Raw genomic sequence first — 26,623 nt, 5'->3', positions numbered from 1 at the left:
GTCACCCCTAACTGCCAGCTCCTGCAGGCTTGATCGCCCTCAACTGCCCTCCCTTGCAGGCCTGGTCCCTCCCAACTGCCCTTGCTATACTGGCCTGATTGCTCACAACTGCCCTCCCTCCCTTGCAGGCCTGGTCCCTCCCAACTGCCCTCCTCTGCTGGCCATCTTATGGCAGCCATCTTGTGTCCACATGGGGGCAGCCATCTTTGACCACATGGGGGCAGCCATCTTGTGTATTGGAGTGATGGTCAATTTGCATATTACTCTTTTATTAGATAGGATGTTTCTGAATATATTTAGTGGAGGAAATGGGAATTACAAGGATCACAGATAGGAACTGAAGTGACTTCTCCAAATGCTGAAGTTAGCTTTGTTAACATTACAGTATTTTTACCTCATTGGGGATATGAAATAGAACAGCTTAGGATATTAATAACTCTTATTTGCACATTCTCTATTTCTTTTGCAGTAAAATTGCACTTGCTAGGTATTACTATTAAGTTAGAAATGAAATCAAGGGTAACTTATTCAGCAATACTGCAAAAGTATTTTAATTTTCTTTCTTTCTAGAATATCTACATATAGTCATTGTGTTTGTCTTAAATCTTTTTTTTTAATTGTTTAAAGTATTACATATGTCTCCTTTATTTCCAATTGACCCCTCCCCCTTGGCTACTCCCACCCATGAGGGCAAGCCCCCACCACCCCAGTGTCTGTGTTCATTGGTTATGCTAATATGCATGCATACAAGTCCTTTGGTTGATCTCTAACCTCTCCCCTCTCCCCTCTCCCTTGCCTTCTCTCTGAGGTTGTACGGTCTGTTCAGTGCTACCTTGTCTCTGGATCTATTTTTGTTCATCAGTTTATGTTGATCGTTATATCCCACATATGAGTGAGATCATGTGATATTTATCTTTCTACAACTGGCTTATTTCACTTAGCATAATGCTCTCCAGGTCCACCCATGCTGTTGCAAATGATAAAAGTTCCTTCTTTTTTATAGCAGCTTAGTATTCCATTGTGTAGATGTACCACAGTTTTTTAATCCACTCATCTGCTGATGTGCATTTAGGCTGTTTCCAAATCTTAGCTATAGTAAATTGTGCTGCTATGAAGATAGGGGTGCATATACCCTTTCTGATTGGTGTTTCTGATTTCTTGGGATATATTCCTAGAAGTGGGGTCACTGGGTCAAATGGTAGTTCCATTTTTAACTTTTTGAGGAAGCTCCATACTATTCTCCACAGTGGCTGCACCAATGTGCATTCCCACCAGCAGTGCACGAGGATTCCTTTTTCTCCGCATCCTCGTCAACACTTGTCGTTTGTTGATTGTCTTAAATCTTTAGAGAGAGTTCAGGTATGTTAGCAGTAATATGCTGATTCCCTCTAAGTATTTTATTTTGGTGTACTTGTTGCTAAATATACATATATTTGTCTTCATATTTTCTCAAGAATATAGATAATGCCCTTGTTAAATTTGAGGTTGAGTTCTGCAGAGCAAAACGGGAGACATGGTTCAATAGGTTTGTGCCTGTTTTGCTGGTGTTTTTTTTCTTTTTTCTCACATTGTCACTAAAATATTCTCTTTGTTATCTGAATAGGACATCTGCTGACTAGCCTGACCCTCTTTAACTGATTGTGTGAAAAGTCTTGGTTAAATCTGTTAGGCCTTGGAGGCCCAAGAATCTGCTAAGTGCTTCTGAGCTTGAAAGACACACTGTCCTTGGTCTGTGTTGTCTCTCCCACTTATGGACATTCTTCGATAAATAAGCCTGATGTAGGTATGGGATAAGCCAAACAATGAAGTATTCTCAGCAGTAATTGACCCAAGGACTAATTACCTCTTAATAAGCACTGGATTTTTTCTTATATTCTAGTGAGGTTAAAAAATGAAAAAAAAAAAGAAAATTAAATTTTTATCCAATGAAGTTATCTTAATAAAGGAGTCCTAAAACTGAAGAGAAAGAATTAAAAAAAAGAAATCTGGGCCCTAACCAGTTTGGTTCAGTGGATAGAGTGTTGGCCTGCGGTCTGAAGGGTCCTGGGTTTGATTCTGGTCAAGGGCATGTACCTTGGTTGCAGGCTCAATCCCCAGTAGGGGGTGTGCAGGAGGCAGCTGATCAATGTATCTCTCTCATCCATGTTTCTAACTCTCTATCCCTCTCCCTTCCTCTCTGTAAAAATCAATTATATACACACACACACACACACACACACACACACACACACACACACACAGTAGGTCCTCGGGTTACGTTGGAGATCCATTCCTACGGCGTGGCATAACACGATTTTCGCCGTAAGTTGAAACCCACTTACATTAAGCACCTACATCACTCACATGGAGCACATACACAGCAGTAATAAAGTGAAACAGTAAAAAAAATTTAAAAGAAAGATTAACAATTCCTGACCTTTACTTGTGGTAAATAAATAATAAAAAACATAAAGCACATATGTACATACGTCAAAATGATGGAACTTTTTTTTTTATAAATAAATGGGAGATGGCGACATAACCATAAAACCATGTAAATCGAGTCCAATGTAACCCGAGGACTGTCTGTATATATATATACTAGGGGCTCAGTGCATGAATTACGCACCTTAAAAGGAACTGTGGGCAGCAAGGCTATGGTGGGCATAGGAGCGGGTCTCGGCCCATCCTCCCTGCCCCCACCTGGCCCCTCCCACTGTGGCCCCTGGTCCCCTGTCTGCCAGCAGCCCTGCTCCTGCCACTGCCACTCTCACACACTGATGGCGCCAGCCCCACTCACACCCACTGACGGCGTGGAGCAATTGAGGCCGGCGCCAGCAGCAGGTGCAAGCAGGGCTGGTGCTGTCAGTGGGTGTGAGCAGTGGCTGCTGCCCCGATCTCCCCTCAGGAGCAGGGGGAGGTGGAGAAGCCCTCAGGGGCGATCGGGGCTGGCAGCCACTGCTCGCACCCACTGAAGGCACCGAGCAATCGGGGCCAGCATCAGGCGCTGGCAGCAGGTGCGAGCACCAGGTGGGACCACTGCGCATGAGAGCAGAGAATTTTCAGTAACCACCAGAGGCTCGCCCTGATGACAGCGACTGGCACGCCACCTTGGCCTAGCACCCCCGCTCCCCTGCTCCACCATCCCGCTGTGGCTGATGCCCTCCATGTTCCACACTCTGCTGCCTGCTGCCGACACCTGCCATGTTCCGCGTGTGCCCCCTGCTGGTCAGCGCACATCATTGCGACTGGTTGTTCGGTTGTTCTGCCGTTTGGTCTATTTGCATATTAGCCTTTTATACACACACACACACACACACCCCCCCCACACACACACACACACACACACACACATGGATTATAAGAAATCTTCCAGAGTCACAATCCTGCATTTATCTACCTCCTCTGCCCAGATGTACTTGCATGTGTTTGGGGAGTTGTGTTGAACATACCCCTTTGCCACAGAAACTATTCATCTTTAAATGTCAACTTTAATGTTGAAATTTTATGAGAATGGAAAGGAATACACATTTTCACTTATTTTAGACTTCCCTTTGGAAAATGTAGTTTGCTGCTGTTGTCTCAAGTTGGAAGGTTTTACAAGGTTTTTTTCAAATACTCAAGGAAAGCAAATGCAATCCTAAATTAGACTAGGAAAAAAATGTACCTTCCTTTAAAAAATCTTAATAATTGTGGCACATCAGTCTTAGTCATTTCTTTTGACCTTTTCCTCAATTTATATTCACTCTGGAGATTTCTTTTGTCTTGCCTTGTTTGTTTTATTTCAAGCATGGTTTAACTTTTCACTGGAGCAAGAGCCTAAAAAGGTCAGAATAAGAAGAGAACAATTACCTTTGTGACAACTGTCAATTATTCAAGATAGAATATGTTATTTTCAAAATAATGTCAAAAAACAATTGAATAATTATTGTTGACTTTTATTTACCTTGAGACATCTCAGAAAAAATTTAAAGATCCATTCTGTCACTTTTTTGTTTTCTTATGTGAGAATGCTTCTTAAACTGAAAGAGAATAGCTTTTAGGGTTACTTTCTAACTTTGAACTTTGTGGAAAACCACTTAAAAGATATGGGGGGTGGGCCCTATGTTGAATTAGGCAGCTGGAGACCAGCTATTACCATGGTGCTGATAGTAAGTATGGGAAGGACTCTGGAAATGAGGTTTAAATTACCCAAACAAGCAATTTAAGGGCAAGAAAAATTCAGCTTTAGCCTTTTCACCATTATTGTATAGATGTTGGGTACTTGAAATGGCTTTGTCTTTTTCTTTTCAGAGAAACAATACTCATATTTTAGAGATAAAAAATATATTTAGTTGGCTTTGAGTTAAGTTTTAGGCTTAAAAATATTTATTTAAAAAAATTTTCACTATGGTTTTCAGGTCTAATTCTTGAACTGTATCTCTTTTAGTCTTGATTTTATTTTCAGAGAAATAGCAGAGCTAGGCTTTTCATTTAATTGTAATAAAATACTGCCCTAAAGAAGAATGAAATATGATTTTTTTTACTGGTTTATATAGAAAAGCATATAACTCTAATAATATTTTAACTATGGTTTGTATAGACCATACTCATTTAAACTCTATGCAAATCTTTGTTACTTCAGGGCAAACAAGCTACAAAACCATAATGTGCGGTGTAGTGAGCACACACGATAAATTTGATAATCATACTTGTGAATTCATCATATTTTGTATAGGGGATTGCCTTAGTAAGGAGCAGTAATGTGCAAATGACATGAAAAAAAATGTTGCCACACTCTTAAATGTTTAGGGATCTTAATGCTACTGTATTATTTCATTCTGTGCCACGTTGTGTTGATTGATATTAAAATAGCAGAGATTTTACATTGGCTTTAATGTGTGGAGTTTCTACAATTCCCCACGAATCTGGAATATTAATACAAATACTCTTTTTTTGGGGCTGCAGGAAGCATGCGGCCCAGACTACACATGTTACCAGGCGAGGCCTGCCTCCGCAGTTTAGAGAAATAGGAGTGGGAGGCTGTCTTAAGTGAAAGTGAAAAAAGGCATTTGTTTAGCTGCATGGCAACACAAATATTTCACTTAGTGAGGACTGACAATGCATCTCATTATGTGAACGGGTGCCAGCTTGTAAAAAATTTCTGTTTAACTTTCCATATTAGTGGAAGGTGCTTGTGCTTAACCGTTTGAAGCCTGGCATCTAGGCCCCCTTCCACCCTGCCCTCCCAGCACGCACTTTTTGTCTACCACTGTTTGTTTGTTTTGTTTTTAATCCCAAAATAATAGATGGGAGAGAGCCAAGGATATCTGGACTATTGAATGCTATTTAGGAATATGTGGGGAAGTCTGCCAGCTTGAAGTCTGTCTCAGGCTAGACATGTGTCACATGTTTTCATTTCTCTTATTTCTACGCACTTTTCTGGAGGTTAATTGTTATATTCTGCCTTGACATTAGAAACATTCGATGGCATTTGTTTGAAGTTGACAGTTACCTTGTGTTGCTACAGTGCCTGAGTAGCAGTCCCATGTCCTCAAGATCTTAAATTCTCCAGTCTCCTCTTACAGTGCATTTGGATCCAAGGCTATTAGGAAAGCAGAGGAAAATAAATTAATGCTAATTGCCACATCAATTATTTAAAATTATTTATTTTATGGATTTTGATTTGAAGAAGGTAGAGAAGTACTTTTTTCTTCAGGAGTGTTTGAGACCATCTCTATATTCTCATTGGCATGATGCCTACCTTGTGGGCATCAATATCAATAGCTTTATGGTAGTGCAAGGGGAGGAGAAAATACATTTTTAGATGTTTGTGACTGTAATATACAAGTGAAAGATTCTCAGCATTGACAAGCATAGAATGATGTGCAAGGACCAACTGGATGTGTATTCCAGGAAATGCACATTTTTTCATAATTTTATCATGTTTTTTAAAGTTGTGGCATCAGGAATTTAAGTTTGTTTAGAGAACATTTCAAAATGTTTTACTCAGTGAGAGAGTTCTAGTTCCAGAATAAACTAAGATAAATAATTTATAATGGACAAAGCATTTTAAAATTATATAAAACAAGAGAGTTAAAAGTGAAGATCACTTTGCATGAAAATATTGGAAACAAATTCAGATTGTTGACAATTTTTTTTGCTAGCTCCACCTGAAGTTTAGGGCATTATACTTAGTGGGTATATTTACATTTCTTGTATAAAAGTGGTTGGGGTATTTACCTTTTAAAAAATAAGAAATATATTCAGATATGAGAATTAGAAGTCTATTTTAAAACTGACTTCCTTTTCCCCCAAATTAAGTTGCTGGACATTTGTAGTAAAATCTTTTTCTCCTCCTCCTCTTTCCCTCTACTGCATTCCATCTCTATTCTATTTCATCTCTATTTTTAGTGTAGACTTTGGTCCTCTTGGAGAAAAGAATCCTTTTAAATCCTGAAAACTGTGGCATCATCTGCTAGCCAGAAGCCTGAACTGGCTGAGGATCTTAAATGCCTGCCAAGGATCTTTCTGACCTCTTTACTCCTTGCTAGCCTATAGTAGTTGTGGATTTTTACTGAATGAGTCACCTTCTAGCTCTGTGTCTGGGCCTTTCAGATAGAAAACACAATATGCCATCGGTTGATGGGATGGGCCAGGGTGTGGGTGTGCTAGGAGGCAATGCAGTTACAGTCTGGATGGAACCCAAAGTAAATATTTGCCATTATCTTTCTCATCAATTAGATAGTCATAGTTAGCCTCCAAGGGCCAATATATAGACTTTTTTAAAAGCACATTTGGATTTTTCAATTTTCTGTGTGTCATTGCTTAGTTCCTTCTCATCAAAAGCAGCTCACTTCCTCTCTTCAGGCTAATACTGCACTTTTCAAGCAAGTATTGCTTTAGGGTATGTGAATTGGTCCGGTATCAAGGGCACAAATATGGGGCATCAAATTTACATAAGTACTTCTGACCCTTCATTCCATGGTTCAGAGAGGGAAAAGGCATTATTTCTATAGCATCTCTGTCTCCATGTTTCTCACCCTACCCATTAAATTATCAGCTCACATTTAGAGTACTTGATGGTCCCTGTTTGGGACACTGTTGTGATATTCTGTCACAAATTCCATAGCCCCCAAAGTGGGAAAAAATACCTCTGGTTTCTTGTCACTTACAGTCTTTGGCAGTTCGTAAGCATCCAATAAATATTTGTGGAATGAGTAACTTGGTGGATGAGTGAGAATGTAGGACATGTTGACAAGAGGAGAATAGTACAGAGTTCTTCAAAGATGTGATTGGGAATGATTTAGTGTTGTGGACACTTGCAGTTCAAATTCTGGAATTAAATGGTAACCTGTTGAAACGAGGAGTCCTTCATTCAAAACATTTTGGACAGATTTTTACTTTTCTAGCTGGTACAAATTAGCCACCAGTTGTTTCCAAGAATTGTCAGGTAGCATTGAGGTTTACAAAGTGGTATTTTAGAAGGCAGTGGGATCCTCTAAAATGTCATCTTGGAAAACTGCCTAGGATTCAGAATAAATATTTATTATAGTGCCAGAGAGACTATAAGACATCTGGGAAAATTCTGTACCTATCTGTAGTTTTATATTTCCTGTGCTAAAGAATAATGCTAGAAGCATGAGGCAGACCAGTGGGAGAAGTTGGCATGTCAGTCTACAGGAAGCTTGGCAAAAGAGTCTCTTTTTCTGGACAGTCATTTTCTTTCTATTACCATCTGGTTATGAATGACTAGTCTGCACTTGGTTCTAAACGTGTAGATAGATTTTTCAAGATGACCATAGTATACATTGAGATATCTTTAGTTCTGCTTTAACTAACAGTGGTTGGTACTAATGCATCTGGGGGAAGCTTTGTGATCATTTTCATTGTATAGGGAGAGGTAGGCTAGTGGAGTGTGTGTGTGTGTGTGTGTGTGTGTGTGTGTGTGTGTCCTTTAAATAGCTACATATTGGGAAATATTCTTTGGGAAGTCACATGTACTAAACGTTATGCTTAATATTTAAAATCAAATATCTATTTTTAAATCCTACTAGCATTCCTCAAACCTTTACTCTTTTAACCCAGGAACTTACATAGTCAGGAGACAATATTTCTTCTAGGTTCTCTTTGCTATTATTTTGCCCAATGCCATTCCAATTACTAGTAGACTGCCAGATATACTTGAGGTTTGCTGGTATCCCTCATTTATTTGTGCGCAAATGGTATATACAGTATTTTATTTGCTGGGCACAGGGTAACAAAGGCCCAGTTGTTTTTATAGTGAGGAGATATAGATTTTTCCTGCCCAGGTAAGCAGGTAATTGACAAATCTAGCCTCTCAAACATTAAAACATACTTTCCATTATGTGTGGGAGTCTTCATATTTTATTGCTCATTTGCTAAAATATAAATAATGGAAAATTGAGCATGTGTCTATGGCACATAATGGCCCAAACAGATAGTATATGAGAGTCCCATTCTTTATACATTGTGAATATGATGACTGCCAAAATATTTTAAAATGCACTTTATAACTCTTAAAAACCTTCTAATTTTGAATAATACAATGTTATAAAAATGTGGGACATTAAAAATAGCTTGTAAGAATAGGATATATTCAACTAAAATTATCTAGATACTTTTGTACATATTGATATAGAAGCAGTTTGTGTTTTTTAAAGATATTTCATACCATTTCCTCTACTCAGAATACTTCTAACAAATATATTTTTTAAATCTTTATTGTTGAGATTATTACAGATGTTCCTCTTTTTTCCCCTCCATTGCTCCCCTCCACAGGGGTCCCACCCCACCCCAGGCCTTCACCACCCTATTGTCTGTGTCCATAGGTAATGCATATCTATACTAATAAAAGGACAATATGCTAATTATATTGGGAGACCTTCCGGACATCCTTCTGGACAAAGCCATGGTGGCAGGGCTGAGGCAGAGGAAATTAGGGGCAAACAGGCCAGGAGGGGAGGGCATTTGGGGGAGATCAGACCAGCAGAAGGGCAGTTGGGGGCGAGCAGGCTGGTGAGGGGGGTAGTTGGGGGCAATCAGGCTGGTGGGGGGGCAGTGGGGATGATCAGGCTGGCAAGGGGGGGCAGTTGGGGGTGAGAAGGCCAGCGGGGGGGGGGGCAGTTGGGGCGAGCAGACCAGCAGGCAGAGTGGTTAGGGGTGATCAGGCAGGCAGGCAGGTGAGCGGTTAGGAGCCAGCAGTCCTGGATTGTGAGAGGGATGTCCGACCCCTGTGGGATCGGGCCTAAACTGGCAGTTGGACATCCCCTGAGGGGTCCCAGATTAGAGAGGGTGCAGGCTGGGCTGAGGGACACCCCTCCCCCATGCACAGATTTCGTGCACTGGGCCACTAGTATGCATATAAGATCTTTGTTTAATGTCTTCCCGCTCTCCACCCCCCTTCCTTTGAGAATCATCAGTCTGTTCCATTTCCAGGCCTCTGATTCTATTTTATTCACCAGTTTATTCTGTTCATTAGATTTCTTATTCATTTATTTTGATTTTTAGATTCAATTGTTGATAGGTATGTATTTGTTGCCATTTTGTTGTTCATATTTTTTATCTTTTTCTTCTTCTTCCTCTTCTTAAAGAACACCCTTCAACATTTCACATAATACTGGTTTGGTGGTGATGAACTCCTTTAGCTTTTTCTTGTCTATGATGCTCTTTATCTGACCTTCAATTCTAAATGATAGCTTTTCTGGGTAGAGTAATATTGGTTGTAGGTCCTTGCTATTCATCACTTTGAATATTTCTTGCCACTCCCTTCTGGCCTGCATAGTTTCTACTGAGAAATCAGCTGACAGTCATATGGGTGTTCCCTTGTAGGTAACTAACTGTGTTTCTCTTGCTGCTTTTAAGATTCTCTCTTTGTCTCTCACCCTTGGCATTTTAATTATGATGTGTCTTGTTGTGGTCCTCTTTGGGTTCCTTTTGTTTGGGGTTCTCTGTGCTTCCTAGACTTGTAAGTCTATTTCTTTCACCAGGTAGGGGAAGTTTTCTGTCATTATTTGTTCAAATAGGTTTTCAATATCTTGCTCTCTTTTCTTCTGACACCCCCATAATGCAAATGTTGGTACGCTTGAAGTTGTCCCAGAGGCTCCTTACACTATCTTCATATTTTTGGATTCTTTTTTCTTTTTGCTCTTCTGGTTGGGTGTTTTTTGCTTCCTCATATTTCAAATTGTTGATTTGATTCTCAGAATCTTCTACTCTATTGTTGAATCCCTGTATAATATTCTTTATTTCAGTCGGTGTATGCTTAATTTCTGACTATTTCTTTTCCATTTTTTGGGGAGGTTTCTAGAAGATTTTTGAGTAACCTTATAACTGTGGTTTTGAACTCTATATCTAGTAGTTTGCTTTCTTTCATTTGTGATATGTTTCTTTGTCTCTGCATTTTGGCTGCTTCCCTGTGTTTGTTTCTATATATTGGGTAGAGCTGCTATGTCTCCTTGAGTTGGTAGAATGGCCTTGTGTAGTAGGTGTTCTATAGGGCCCAGTGGCTCAGCCTCCCCAGTCACCTGATCTGGGAGCTCTAGGTGCACCCCTTTGTGGGTTGTGATCACAGTCTTGTTGTAGTTGATACTTGATTGCTGTTGGTGTCACTGGGAGGAATTGACCTCCAGGCCAATTTGCTGTGAGAACTAGGTGCAACTACAGTAGGAGAGCTGCTGTGCAGGAGACACCCCTATGAAGCAGGACTTGCTTCAGTGGGGCTTTGGTGCTCACTGATTTTGCCCTTGAGTGTGTCGCTTATGGGTGTGTAGAGTTGTAATCTGGTATGTTGTGACACTGACCACTGGGTACACTGGCTCTTGAGACCCCAGGGAGGTGCAAAGTCAGCCACTTCCAGGGGACACCCAGCAGGAGCTACAGAGAGACCTGCAGATTCCTTCTCTTGGTATGGGGCTTGGAAGTGCCCAGATGAAGCCCAGCTATGAAGCAAGGCAGGCTGGTGCTGGTGCTAGGTCTTGGGCCTTTTATTGATAGGTCTGGGGCTCTCTGAACCAGCTGTAGCTTATTTGTGAGATTTTAGCCTGAGAAAGGACAGGCCATTCATATGCAAAAGCCGCTACACATAGCTTGGGTGGGGTTGTAAACTGGATGAGGTGGTGTCTTAGGGAATCACCAGGGAAGAGCAAACAAAACTGGCTGCCAGTCAGCCCTGCGACCAGAGAGGTCCCAGCATAGGAACAATGATCCCTGTGAGCACCTCTGGCTGGGAGAAAGCCACCTGTGAGTTCCTGTCCTGATGCCAGACAATCCAGTTTTTTCTCATATGTGTCTGTGTTCCCCAGAGCCTCACCCTGGTGCTGGAGCTCAGAGGAAGCAGGACCTTGTAAATTCAGTTCGTGGTGCCTACCTTGTAAGGTCTTCAGCAGTCTCTGTGTCACTGAGCCCCAATCTGCACTGGTTTTTACAGCCCTTGGTTCTTACTGCTGGTAGGACTTCTTTTCCCATCTCTGGGACCCTGGGCTAGGGGTCTGCTGTGGGGCTGGGACTCTGTTCTCCTCTGGGCGGCCTCTGCAGAAACAATCTCCCTCCAAATTAAAAAAACAGCACATGTGGGTACCGGATCATTCTGTTCACGTCTCCACACCTCCTACCAGTCTCAGTGTGCTTTCTTCTTTACTTCTCTAGTTGTAGGACTTCCATTCAGACATCTTTCCAGTGGTTCTGGATGATGGTTGTTCTGTATTTTAGTTGTAATTTTGATGTGGTTGTGGGAGGCAGCGAGTATGAGCATTTACCTATGCCAATCCTAACAAATATTTTTAATTTTAGAATTTCTATCTATCTCTCAAGGCTCTGATCCTTGTTGTCTTCTCTAATTTCACTTCATTTGAACTTCCATAGTATATTGGATTTCTCTTGTGCTTGTCAAAATTTTCTTTTTAGTTTCTGTGAATATTCCTTACTATTAGTTTCTGATCAAAAGTATTTTTCTTTTTTAGGGCAGGGATATTAAGTCAAATTCATCTTAAATAACTTACATGACCATATACTACCTACTATTTAATAAGCACTCAGCATATAAATTATTGAGTTAATTAAAAATTCTGAAAATCTCCACACTCCCAATTTTAAAATAATATACCAATTTTGCATTTAACTTATTTTATACATGTTGTATGCTTTTACTGTTTTCATGTGATACTGGGGGTTAGGGAAGAAGTAGTTCATTGAATTTGCAGATGAGTTGAATGAAACTTTTAAATAATGCAAAGTGTGAAATTTATTGTGAGACCCTGACAAAATCTGGAGGTTATGATGGGGGAGCGGGGAAGAAATTGACATGTCACCCTCATATTACTGCTCTCGACCCTTCTATCCCACTTGCCAATTATGATTTTGGAATGGGAACTATGTCATATTTCTTTGTATCATCTCTAGCATAGTTGTTTGCTCATAGTAAGTGCTATAAACATATGTAAAAAATGAACATGGGAATGAATTTGACATTATTGGTTATTTCCTTTCATGCCTCAGTCACACTTTTCTTTAATGGCTTTCTATTCTACGGGTGTTCTTTGCATTCATGTTGTCCTTCCATTCTCTTATATAAAACCCTTCTTTCAAGAAAGTATTTGATGATCACATTAACCTAAGACATAAATGGCCAATAATAACTAATATTTTGTTCTTTTGTGGGATATGCAAAGTTTAGAAGTCTTTTCAAATAAAAATTAAGGTAAATGAATTAAATTATATCGGATGTTTATTCACAATAAATATGTTGGTTTACTTGACCTCATAGAGAAACATTTATAACTTGACTCCATAAAACAGTTTTGTAGTGCTTAGCGGGGACACATGAATAGGAATTTCTAGAGAAATTAGCTGAAGATAGACCTCTATATATCTTAGAAAATGTTCTAAGGATTTAACCTTAACGAGTAAAGATAGAATGAAGGATAGAAATAGTTCTTTGAGATAGATGGCTCTGAAGTGAGGGAATGGAACTAAAGTTATCAAAAGAAAAATTCTTTTGGTACATAGGTTAAAATGGCTAGATTTGTGGGTTTTGTTTCTTTTTTTGTGACTAGTAGAAACAATTCTAAGAAATCTTTGCTGTGCAATTGCTCTTACAATGAAGAGTTTGCAATTGTTTTAATTTTTTCCCTGAAGTTACCTCACTGTAATAATTATTGAAAAAAGTAACCCCTGAATTTAAAATGCACTGTTTATTGTACTCCCTGCCCACATTTTTTTTTTTCTGGTAAAAGCTACCTCATTTTTTTGGGGGGGGAACAATCCTTCTTTCACTTTTGGGATATGTGTTTTGGATAGAGCTGCTCTTACCCTCCCAAGTCATAGGGCGTGAGCATTTTATATGCCTGACCAGTGATTGGCTCAGAAATGAACATATTATTTAAGCCAGGCCAATGAGGCTTAATCCTGAGATCTTTGCTGGAATTATTGGGAAAGAAGCACTGTCTTTCTATTGTGATTCCTAACCTGGAGTTTCTGATAGTCCTATTTGCCCCTGAAGGGGGAGTACCTGCCTGAGAGATGGAGAGAGAGCAACTCCTGATTTCATTATTTTAGCACCGAGTCCAGCTGTGTCAGACAGAAGCCAGGACTTTTCAGTTATGTTGAGCCAATAAATTATTTCTTTTGATAAAGCTACTTTGAGTTGGCTTTTGTCACTCACAGCTAAAAGTGTTCTAACAAATATGACCAGGGTTGCACAGTTGACTGCCCAGCTGCTATGGTAGATGGATATATGTCATTTGGAGTACCATTTTGATGTCTATTGATTCATTCAATATGTGAAATTTATTTATTCCACTTTACTTTCTATTAGTGTGGATGGTATGATGAAAGTCATTACTGTTTAAACAAGAATAATTTACTGAATTAATTTAGTATTGCCAAAGAATAATAAAATGCAAATAAGATGATATGGCCAGATAAGTTCTAGACTTGGTTATATTATTTTGAAGATAGAAGAAGTTTATGTATTTTTTCACCTGGGATAAAAATATAGTTTTCCTTTTTCGTAAATAAAATAAGTTGTAACTTGTTTATATTTTTCACATTTGCTTATCAATGGCAGTTTGATATTTTTGCACAACTTAGGTGGGAATTGGAGAAAATATTTTATTTGCCTATGCTCTGAAGAAATATCCTCTGCCTGTGACATTTTTATGCTAATCCTATTCATTAATATATAATTCTACTTAAGATCAACTTTAATGGATTTGCTTCAAATTAGAGATCTCACTAATTTGGAAAACACAAAAAGAAATGGATATTGTAATTCATATTTTGCTGTTTTTCTGGAAAAAAAGTAATCTCAATTTGGAAGAAAATGTACAGTTATGCAAATCCTACTTGACTTTGGTAAATCACATTTAAATGTGCAATACTTTTAATTTATCTTTGTTATGTGGCCTTTAGGAGGTCTCCATTTTATGTTTGTTTGTTTTTTCATATTGTTTGAAATATGTATGTAAAGACTAAGTTGATATTTGATCTTCTCTCTTAAAAATGTGCTGGACCACCTTTGCTGGTGGGCTCAGTTGATTGGAGCTTTGGGTTCAATTCCTGGCCAGGGATATACCTAGGTTTTGGGTTCTATTTTCAGGGCACATACAGAGGGCAACCAATTGATGTTCTCTCTCACATCTATGTTTTTCTCTCTCTCTCTCTCTCTCTCTCTCTCTCTCTCTCTCTCTAAAACCAATAAACATACCCTTGGTAAGGATAATAAAAATGTGCTGGACCATTTTATAGTAAGATTTTATTGCTTAAAAAATTTAAAGAAAACCCCAACATTAAACTAAGATCCTAGATTTTCTTGTTCTTTCCCCTGCCATTCAAAAATGTCAGGGTGGAGCAAAAGTAGGTTTACAGTTGTTCATACGGAAAATAATGCAATAAATGATAAATAATAGAAGAATAAACTTTGTGTTTCACATAGTCACAACTGTAAACCTACTTTTGCTCCACCCTGTATATTTACTTGGAAAACATTAAGTGCTAAGATTTTAAATTTGCACTGTTTTCTCCCTAATTCATGTAGATTACAGATATGTTCCTCAGATCTAAGAGCCACAAGGCTAAGTGTCTTGGATGTTGCTGTTTTCATTAGGGAATAATTGTGCTTAGAAGTTGGGATGCTAACTGGCTGATGAAAGGAAGGTCCTCATTAGAACCGTTTTAAGATTAAGCAAAAGTTGCAGAAATCTTAACCTTTAAGAATCCATCAGACAATAGCACATTTGGAATGGCATGCACACTTGTTATATGGGTGGAATTTCTCATAAGTGGTGGATTTTGAACTTTCATTTTCCATCATTATGTAGCATTTCCTCTTTCCTCAAATGACCTCAAATTTTCAACCAGACCAAATAAAATTTAAAAATAGATAAAATTCCTAAGAAGAACTGGAGCCTCTTTTCTTTTTCCTATAACCCTTCTATGTGATGGTCTTTCTTTTTTTCTGTCACCCACTGTCTGTTTATTTCTCCTACCCACACCTTCTCATACGGTAGTATCCCTTGGTAAATGAGTGTGGATGGTATGTCATTACTGGTTGAGCAGTCAATATACTTTTATTATCATTATTTTTGGTTAAAATTTACATTTATATTAAAACAACAAGGAAAACAGTCTCACACAGTTTTACAATTTGTCATTTGTTTTCATTTTCACCTGCATATTTTTAAGTCTTGTCCATATATTTAAAAAAAATATGATGATGGAAGGTGACTTGACTTTGGATGGTGGGCACACAATGCAATAAATGTAATAATAAACAAAATAATTTAACATAATTATAATCATAACATAGATGTCATTGTGTGTACTTTGTCATTTAATATTAAATAATAAACATTTTCCACCACAAAGGGCTTGCCATGACCTGTACAAACACTTAGATAAGCCCTGGTGTGTCTTACCTTCTTTGGGTGGGAGCTGCCATTCAAACCTTTTTTAGCTAGTTTTCTTTCTGATCTTCAGATATCCCATTCACAATATTCCATTAGCCTCCAGCTCTTAGTGAGGGAAGACATAGTTTTTGTCTTTGATGGGAATGTATCCTAACATTTTACCAATAACTATGAAGTGTTCTGTAGGATTTTTTCTCCATCTCTGATATCTATTGAGATGTTCATATATTTTTAGTTCTTTAACCTGTGCCTATGATGTTATTGGCAGATTTTTTGAATCATGCAGAATTACTGGGATTAAAATCTACTTGTTCTTGGTAGATTTTCATTTACACTGCAGAGTAAGTTAATATTTAAAGAATTTTTGCATATCTGTTCATAAATGAGATTAGTGTATAATTTCTCTTCTTATAGTAGCTTTATTTTGTTTTGGAATCAAAGATATTCTAGCCTTTTAAAATGAGTTAGGAGTCACTTAGATATTAGTGTGGAAATAAGTCATGGTACTAACCCCCCTAAAGGCATGTAAGTTTAAACTCTAGGAGAAGAAATATTTTTATTTTCAAAGGATTTTCAAACATCAACCTAAGATAAGTGTATTTTTTTTTTATGGGGGCAGGGGATTATTAGTGGGAGGGAAGTTGGGGTTAGAGAAATGTTGGTGAGTTGTGGAAGCTGCTCCATAGTCTCTGTCATAGCAGTGCAATTATTCTGGTGTTTATCTCTGAAGATAGTTTGGCAGACCTGAGATGTAGTCAGTTGGGAGTAAGAGGAGAGCAGGTTGATGACATTCGTTATGAAAGGTACTAACAGAGAAATCTTTAACTGAACATCGAAAAAGGGTTCTGCACCAAAATTGGAGCTAAACAGGATCTGAGATTTTAAGTACATCCCAGTTAGCCTATGTCCCTTAAAAGGAAAAAGGATAGAGTGTCTCCTCCAGGTCCCACAATCATTCCTTTTGTTAAATTAAGCCATTTATGATATCCTTTCTCCAAGTTTCTCCTTGGAGATAATTTCAGTCAGATTTTTGTCTCTATAAAAAATCTGTGAAGTAAGTGGGGCTCCATATGTAATTTGTGTATAATCTCATTTCATCCAATAACACATAGTTCAACAAATCGTAGGTACTCTGAAGTTTGGGCTTCCTGAGTATCTAGACATTACTACTTATGCAATTCCTAATCAAAGAGGTGCTTACCTTCTTCTGTCCTTTATCTCTGGTTTTCAAAGTATCACAATTGGATTCACAGTTTTTGAGCACCTACGAGGTACCAGATACTGGATATTCAGAGATGATGTTCTTAAGGAGTTCAATCTTCCCTTCCTATCCTTGTTCTCAGAGCCCCTTTCCTTTTCTAGATAGCCAGGTGCTTTTGTTTCTTTTTGCCTCTCTGTCAAAGCAGAGAGACCTTAAAGGAAAATTTGAGTTAAACCCAAGCTGCTTCTCTTGAGAAGAATTACTCCAGCTCTCTGCAGATGGGCCTATTGTTTGTTTAGAACCCAGTGTTAATGAGGGCACAATGCTTGTCTTGATTCTTATATGGACCTATTAGTTTTGCTCCGTTCCATGGCCTTGGATCACTGCTCTGATGATTGATGCTTGCTACAGACCAGGTGAGAGGCGTTGGTTGACCAAAACAGTAGAAAACCCGTGCAAATTGCATTCTTATCAGGTATCATCCCTGTTTAAAAAAGGCAAACCATAATTTAGGGCTTCACTTTAAAACAAAATTATTACTGAAATAAGGTGTAAAGAAATGTGGAAAAGTAAAAGGAACTTAAAAAGCATTTTATGCATTTTTTTTCTGTTATCCATTAATTGGATAATTCTTAAGCTAGTTTTTCTGCATGTTATTCAGTTTTCCTTTTAATATCTTTGGATGCAAGATTGAGCTTTGCTGGCCTCTCTTTCTTGTTCTTTGGGTGTAAGTGCCAGCTCTGTCAGCGCTGGCTCCAATGAAGGAGGGCTGAAGGCTCCTTTTGGAGACCCACTTCCCTGGTTGTTTTAATTTCTCATAGGGATAATTGTTGAGTGGTGCTATATAGGATAGTATTTCCCTTGCAACAGAGTTCAGGAATTCTGCCCAGTAATCACTCCTACTCCTGCTGGATGAGTGTATCTGTGTGGAAAGACTGGTAACTGGCTCTAGGTATCTCCCTAAAACTATGTGTAGGACTTTGCCAGATTAACTCTGGGAAAGTCTTGCAGCCACCATGAATACTTTCCTCAGTGATCTTCTGCTTCATACAGTGATAAATAGAATTTGTAGAGTTTAAAATTAGCTTCTTTGTCATCTTATTCCAGGACACCCTCATATAGCCAGTCCTGTGAAACCAAAGGTATTTTTTACATCCTCACCCAAGAATATGTTTATTGATTTTAGAGAGGGGGTGGGGAGAGAGAAAGAGAAGAGAGAGAGAGAGAGAGAGAGAGAGAGAGAGAGAGAGAGAGAGAGAGAGAGAATGCCTCCCGTATGCACTGCAACTGGGGATCAAACCCTTAACCTAGGAACTGAACCCACAACCGTTTGGTGTATGGGATGACATTCCAACCAACTTAGTCACCCGGCCATGGTGAGTTCAATGGTATTTTTTGTTTTCTTTTTTCATAGTCAGAGATATTAGAACAATTGGGATATGAGTGATAAGGACCCAGATTAAAAAATTTTGTTTGAACATTGCTATTGTGGCTTTATCCTTTCTGGTGAAAGACTATGATTTACTGTTTGCTGGTATTCTGTAGAATGGAACTGTCAACAATCTGAGATATACTGAAAAAGAAAATTGTGGATCTAACATCCATTAGTTATTTCCCCAAATTTAGTTGCTTCTCTGGGTGGAAGGTGAGGCTTTTGAGACATAACAGTTTGTAGTTTTGACATCTTTTACCAAGGAATCACTGATTCACAACTAGTCAGTAGACAAAAGTAAATGGTGAACTTGTATAGATCATATTTTAGAATTTTCTTTATAGTTACAGTTTTTAAATTGGAAATCAATGGATATAGGTTGGATGGGGTTGTTAATTGTTTTTTAAAGAGTTCTTGTCACTTAGAAAAAAATAAAATACATCAAATTTGAGTAGCTATCTAGACTACATTAGTTAAAATGAAATAAAACAGAAACTTCCTCTGAAGAAGTTTGGGAATCATCAAAATGACTTTGTCTTCTTCTTCTTCTTCTTCTTCTTCTTCTTCTTCTTCTTCTTCTTCTTCTTCTTCTTTTTAAACATATTTTATTGATTTTTTTATAGAGAGGAAGGGAGAGGGAGAGAGAGTTAGAAACATCAATGAGAGAGAAACATTAATCATCTGCCTCCTGTACACCCCCTACTGGGGATGTGCCCACAACCAAGGTACATGCCCTTGACCAGAATCGAACCTGGGACCCTTGAGTCCGCAGGCTGACACTCTATCCACCGAGCCAAACCAGTTAGGGCTGACTTTACCTTCTTTGCTCAGATTGATCGCTTTAGAGGTCCCAATTCTTGATCCTTTCTTGTATCCACAACCTGAACCATGAAACTTTGCAGTGCCCTTCCCTTCTGAGAAGGGCATTAAGTCTCACCCATTGACTCAGATCCATCACTTAACTGGCTTTAGTCAATGGGATGTTAGCAAATGTGACTGGCACACGAGGAGGCTTGTAGAAGCACGTGTGCATTTCTGTTCACACTCTTGCCCTTTTCTGTCACCATGAGAACAAGCCTGGGCTAGTCTGATGGAGGATGAGCCTTACGGAGCAGAGCTGAATTACTCCAGTCGTCCTAGCCAGGGCCACTCTAGATCAACCCAAATTGGCCAGCCAACCACAGACATATTGGTGGGCTCAGCTAAAACCAGAAGAAATGCCCAGCTGACCTGCAAATAAATGCTTATTGTTTTAAGCCACTGAGTTTTGGGGTGGTGGAACCTGCAGCGTTCTCTTGTCCATAGATAACTGAAACAACCTCTAATTACCCTCTAGAAAAAAACTTTCAACTGGGCAAATGTCACAGAGGATCCTGAGTGATTTTTTGCTGTACTACTGACAATATATGTTTTGCATTGATATCAAGAAAATCCTTGAGCCAGCCACTCAGTGATACTTGTGTGAGACTTGATTTAAATGGAGCATGTATTGTTTTGTGTGTATGTGTGTGGGTTGATTTCAGAAACTCTGGCGATACTTCCACTTAGTCTATATATTCCACTAATGCCTGTTAGCATTACTAGGCACACAATAGTTCAGTCCATAAAGAAAGATAAGGCAGAAAATGCAAGTAGTTGAGTTAAATTCTTACGGTAATAAACAGAAATGCCAATATATCCTTTGTCAAGAGCAAATTTTGACGAGGGAGGGGTGGAAGTGAGTGGAGTCAGTAAAATGGGAAAAAGGAGGCTGGCAAAAGGGAAACTGAATTCATTTTGTTCCTTTTAAAGACAATGAGGTGTAAAAATGAATGTTGTGAACAAAGACCGAGCTTTTAAATCTTAACCCTATTTATACTCTGCAAGTCCAACTTATTAATAAAAGGTTGAGTGAAAAGAGGCAAAGAGGTAGTTTTGTTTAGGGGTATGATTCTTGAATTCTTTCTTTGTGTTTTGAAATCAAATGAGTGTTGTCTTTTCTACTTTCAGACTCTCTATAGCAATGCTATTTCATTCACTTTCTTTTGTGGTAGAAAGAAGTCGGCTTTTTAGTAAATATGTAAGAAGTAGCAGGCTGAGAATCAGAGCCCCCTAGATCGAACACATCTTAGCAGTTATTCATCTGGAGCTGTGCTCTGAGAAGGGGTGCTGGTTGGGGGACCTGTACTCGGTTAATTCATCATATTACTTGGAAAGGTCCTTATTATTTTGCACAGCAGTGTGGTCACCTGGCGGTAGGTCATTAGCATTTTAGTCTTCTTTTCCTCACAACAATGCACAACATGCTAATTAGAGGATTCTGAAAGCTAAGTAACTGGTTTTAAAATCAGACATTTTAATTTGCAGCTTTAATGGCTGTTTTTATAATAACTGGCTTTATTGGGGGTAAAAGCACTTCTCATGTTCCACGAGCAAGGCAGAGTATAACAGAAGCTGACAAAATTAAAAACCTCATAATGTGACCTTTGCCTGGGATAAAAGGCTGTTTCATAACAATTTCCTTTTGTTCTTTGTTTAAGCCATTACTCTAAAAGGAGCCTCCGATTAATCTAAGTAAATGCATCATTACAGTACTAATCCATGTCCTTCTGTCAGTGTCTGTTTTAATTAAATAAGAAATGCTAGCAGAAAGATATCACGCACAAAGCTGTGATTGGAGAAAGAAGCACTGCTTGATCAGGGAAAGACTTAAAAAGGGCTTTACTGTTTTGTTCATTTGCATAGTTCCAGATGCCACAGTGTTCCAGGTTGAAAGAAAACTTACAAAAGAGTTTAACACATTTCACTCTTAAAGATTTAAAATAATGGGCTTTACCAATGAAATTCTAATCATCCCATTTATCACATGCTAGACATTCCAAAGCAGGGAGCGGAACAGTTTGGGGTGTGTCTTTTAAAGCTTTTATGCTGTCTTGTGTTGTATCCTGTGAAAACATACCTGCCAAATTTGCATGTGTTCCTTCTTATTTTGTGTGACAGTGATAGTAAAGCCTGGTTGTGGACATACAGTTGATTTTTTTCTGTTCTTTTAAACGTCTATTGCAGCTTCTAGTTTAGTTTTTTAAAAAAATGGTTTTCTGTTGATAATATGTAAAGAATTTAGGTAATTGGTTTTTAACAATGAAAAGTACATTTAATAAATGCTTTTAAAATGAATGTACCCAGTTAATATTGCTACGCTGATACACAGAAACTCTTCGTAGCAGTAGAGTTGCAGAATTCCCGTGGTGAGAGCTTTCTCCATATACAGGCCCTTATTTGATGTAATGAAAAGAGAAAGTGTGCAACAGTGAGACTGTTAATTAATTTAGCCTAACAAGATGAAGATAAATGAAGCAAAGCACAGATTGAATGAAGCAAGAGGTCTTATTTACAACTTAATACATTTTTATATAATGCAGATTTCACTTGATAAAAAATAAACAGATCCCCGCCCCAAATACTTGCTAAAAGAAAAGTACACTCCCAACCACCACCATTCAACACTAAAATGCTGATCTGACTACAGAAAACATGTACTGTGGCTCCATATAGAAGACACTTTTACAGTGTGTAAACAGTGCTTTTCTACTGCTAAGAATCCTACACTAGTTAACCTTTAACTTCAGTATTTTATTATTCTTGTTATAGACTGGGGATGACCATAAGAATAATTATCTGAAAACCTTTGAGTTTCTTATTCTCTAGGTTATCTTGAGACATCTTGCTTCAGTTATTTAATAATCATTTTATTTTAATCCTCTTTTTTTTTAACCAAAGGAAAGAAACTCTAAAGTGAGAAAATAAGAAGAGCCGTGAATCTTTTTACAATGTGCTTGAATCTGTAGCAATTGTGCAGAATTCTTAAATTAGCATTATTTTTAAAAGTCTCCCTTTCAGAGATTAATGAGCTATATCCAGTATTTGACCTTTTATCATTCTTGCTTTCTGCTCAGAAGTACTTCCTTCCTTCCTACAGTAGCTAGAAAAGACTGTCTCTTATGTTACTGTAGGCAGTGGTAACAGGGCTCTCTACAAATGGTGTTATTATGGTCACTATGTATTTATCTCAGGGGTCACGAACAAATCCATGCAACTGCTTCTAAGGATTTCAATAAATAGGACTTTTTATCCAGACAATCGCCTTTTATGTTACTTTTAAACAAAACTACTAGTCCATCAAGAGTTTCAAAAGAAAACAATTCTACAGAGTGCCGGTATGGCCGCACAGACCAATCATCATGGCACCCATTCTCCAGTCCTTTATTTTTCAAGTCCACAACAATAGGTTGTTGATTCAATGGACAAGACCAGAACAATCAAGTTCTCTGTTTAGCAGCAGTGCAGCATTTTAATGCCCTTCTCTAATAATGGTCTCATTATTGTTATTCTAAGACTGGGCCTCAGGAGGAGGAATATTTGCTGGAGGTACGTCATTATTTTGCAAATTTCTATTAGCTCATCATGTTGTCTGTAGTGTGAAAATCGTAGCTAATTAGGGCAGCCAGTTAGACTACCAGCTTTTGAGCTTATGAGTTAAAAGGTAGCATACTTGATAGGCCAGTGATGTGAAAAAGGTGGTAAAAAGGAGGATTAGAGCAGTTGCCTTAGTAACTCCAACTTCCATCTGTGAGGGAACAATGGACTTGTGTTTCTCCCCCACCTTGGTGTAAAAATTGGTTTTGTTTTGAAAGGACAGGGTTCTTTTTATGACAATCTGGAATTCAGCCCAACTGAGTGTAGTTTTAGTTGTTAGGAGAGACCATTGGGGATAGGAAAGATGAAAGGTCATGGTGAGCTTCAAGGACATGAAAGGTTGTTGTCTCATGTAACAATGGTAGATTGTTTTTTCTCTAATATTTCTAGCCAGCCCCTAAGTCAGGTGATGGAACAAATACCTACAGTTTAGTCAGGTGAAGCAGGAGGGGGAGGGGAATGGAAAGGAGAAAAATGGGGTAAGAGAGAGTTTTTACTTTGTTAGAAAAAAATAAAAGGGTAACTTTAATTTGCTTTTATTAAGCAAAGTGATTTTTCTTTGTCACCGTCTCTGAGATTCCAGTGTGCTTTGGATGGTTTGCCTCTGTGGGCCATCACATCTCTGGGAAGCTCTCCAATGTGTTAGGAAATGTGATTTAAGCTTTCTTCCTGAACTCCCTGGAGGACCAATGATGTGATACTTAACAATAAATTTAGTTGTTGTAGCTTTCTCACATTATTGGTGTTCTTAAAAGGTTTTCCTTCAAATGCACAGTGAGTAAAATGAATGATAAATATGAAAGAAATTTGTTTCACCACTCTACAGGGTTTTATCATAAATTCATGACTTCCATCACAGAAAGTTTACAGGAAACTGTCTAGATGTTGCTGCAATAGCAACACAATTTTTTTTTCCTCTGTACATAAGAAAATGCCACAATTTTAAGAGCTATTGGGGGGTTTTGTATTACAGAGGAGGTGATAGAAAAGGATTGGATCCGGTGCTATTTCTTAAAAACCCTCACAACCAAATCACCCTTTCTGGGTTTGAAATACTTTCATTTCAACAAAATAAGTGACTTCTATTTCCCTCCCATATCAATATTAAAATAGCTGGTTGTGGGGTGTGTGTTTGTGTATGTGTTTACAACCAGACAGAGTACAGGAACACTCTCTTTTAAAGCAAAAAGATCATCTTTTGGTGATCAAAGGAACCCTCATATTTCTTCCTCTCTATTGTCTCCAAACAACCCTTGTGTAATTGAAGCTGGATTTGGTCCAGGGGGATGGGGGGATTTTGAAATTCTCTTTTAATCCCAGGTCTTTGTCTGTTTTTTTTTTTTTTTTTTCCCTGACAAAAATCCCAGCATAAGTGGGGAGAGTTGTACCCCTAAGGTACATGACATTCAGAATCTGCAATCTTGATCCAGGCACTGTATAAGATGCTTTCATATACATTATTGTTATTCAGGATTTAAACACTTTTTCTTTCCAGTGTGGCAAATTAATTGTCTGTTTCTTAGTTTTTGCATCTGTAGAAAGGGACCTGGTGTTATTCAACTTTATTAAATGTTGTAGGTAATAACAATCAGTATATGATTGAAAAAGGCAATATACATTTCATAAAATATTATGAGTATAAATTTGTGCTTTATCAAAAATATATCCATATGAGCTATAATAATTAGTTCAATATAAATGGCATAGTTTATTTTGGAATTATTATAACATATTTAGACATTTCGGACTTTATTTAAGCATAGAGGAGAAGGTAAAATAATCCATCATGTCAGCTTCTTAATTCATAATAAAAAATGTACTCCCTAGTAACATTTTGATATATTTTATTTCAGTCTTTAATCTATGCATGTATAAGAAAGAACATGTCTAGCCTGTTTACTGCCCTCTCTCCGGTGCTCAGAACAGTATGTGGCTCATAGCAGCTACATGAAAAATAGTTGTTGACAAATGAGAAAAAAAAAAGAAAGAAAAAGAAAAATTGGATCATACTTTATATATTTACTCACACACACACACACACACACACACACACACACACACATATATTTAAGAAATCATTTTATTGGATTTTCCCATGTTTAGAGTCTTGTGAAAACATTATTTTTTGTTTGTTTGTTTTGTTAATCCTTGCCAGCGGATATTTTTCCATTGATTTTTAGAGAGAGTGAAGAGAGAGGGAAAGACAGAGAGAAACATCCATGTGAGAGAAACTCATCAATTAGTTGCCTCCTCCATGAGCCCCAACTAGGGCCTAGGCCGAGGAGGAACCAGCGATCAAGGTACATGCCCTCAACCGGAATTGAACCTGGGACCCTTTGATCCATCGGGTGACACTCTATCCACTGAGCCAAACCAGCTAGAGGAAAAACACGATTTTTAAAAAAACTTTGATTTCATTTTGAGAGAGGGAATGATTACAGTCATGCACCACGTAAAGTTTTGGTCAATGACATACTGCTTATACAATGCTTGTCCCATCCTATCTAATAAAAGAGTAATATGCAAATTGACCATCACTCCAACACACAAGATGGCTGCCCCCATGTGGTCAAAGATGGCTGCCCCCATGTAGACACAAGATGGCTGCCACAAGATAGCCAGCAGGGGAGGACAGTTGGGAGGGACCAGGCCTGCAAGCGAGGGCAGTTGGGGGCGATCAAGCCTGCAGGGGAGGGCAGTTAGGGGTGACCAGACCGGCAGAGGAGGGAAGTTGGGGGTGACTGGGCCTGCAGGGGAGGGCAGTTAGGGGCAAACAGGCTGGCAGGGGAGCAGTTAGGCATCAATCAGGCTGGCAGGGGAGTGGTTAAGGGGTGATCAGGCTGGCAGGCAGAAGCGGTTAGGGGCAATCAGGAAGGCAGGCAGGTGAGCAGTTGGGAGCCAGCAGTCCTGGATTGTGAGAGGGATGTCCGACTGCCCGTTGTTTTGTTAATCCTTGCCAGCAGATATTTTTCCATTGATTTTTAGAGAGAGTAGAAGAGAGAGGGAAAGACAGAGAGAAACATCCATGTGAGTGAAACACATCAATTAGTTGCCTCCTCCATGAGCCCCAACTAGGGCCTAGGCCGAGGAGGAACCAGCAATCAAGGTACATGCCATCAACCGGAATTGAACCTGGGACCCTTTGATCCATCGGGTGACACTCTATCCACTGAGCCAAACCAGCTAGGGGAAAAACACGAGTTTTTAAAAAACTTTGATTTCATTTTGAGAGAGGGAATGATTACAGTCATGCACCACATAAAATTTTGGTCCCACTGGGATCGGGCCTAAATAGGCAGTCAGACATCCCTTGAGGGGTCCCAGATTGGAGAGAGTGCAGGCTGGGCTGAGGGACACCCCCCTCCCCCCCTGTGCATGAATTTCATGCACCGGGCCTCTAGTAAGATTATAATAGAGCTGAAAAATTCCTGTTGCTTAATGAGGTGTAGCCATAGACAGACATACTATCACCTTCTTCAAGTCTTTGCTTAGATGTCATCTTCTCAGCGAGGTCTACCTTGACCACCCTATTTTAAAATTGCAACACTCCAAACATTCCTGATCTCCCTAATGTTATTCTATTTGTTTCCACAGCTTTTATTAAATCTTAACATACTGATTTGTAGATCTATTAAATTTATTGGTCACCTT

At 38.7% G+C, this 26,623-nt stretch overlaps 1 protein-coding gene and 1 long non-coding RNA gene across 2 annotated transcripts in view; one reads left to right on the top strand and one right to left on the bottom strand.

The window, feature by feature from the left end:
* SOX6 (SRY-box transcription factor 6) overlaps positions 1 to 26,623 on the top strand; it is a 557,752-nt gene that overhangs the window by 149,998 nt on the left and 381,131 nt on the right. The gene's annotated exons all lie outside the window — the stretch shown is intronic.
* LOC114234954 (uncharacterized) lies at positions 3,706 to 17,354 on the bottom strand. Its single transcript, XR_003621136.2, has 3 exons — positions 17,086 to 17,354; positions 5,474 to 5,563; positions 3,706 to 3,798 (listed from the first exon to the last, which is right to left on the bottom strand). It is a non-coding gene; the product is annotated as an uncharacterized LOC114234954 (long non-coding RNA).

Source organism: Eptesicus fuscus, chromosome 13 (assembly GCF_027574615.1).
Source record: "Eptesicus fuscus isolate TK198812 chromosome 13, DD_ASM_mEF_20220401, whole genome shotgun sequence".
NCBI lineage: Eukaryota > Metazoa > Chordata > Mammalia > Chiroptera > Vespertilionidae > Eptesicus > Eptesicus fuscus.
Note: the sequence above shows the minus strand (reverse complement) of the source record. Positions and strands in the feature narration are given on the sequence as shown.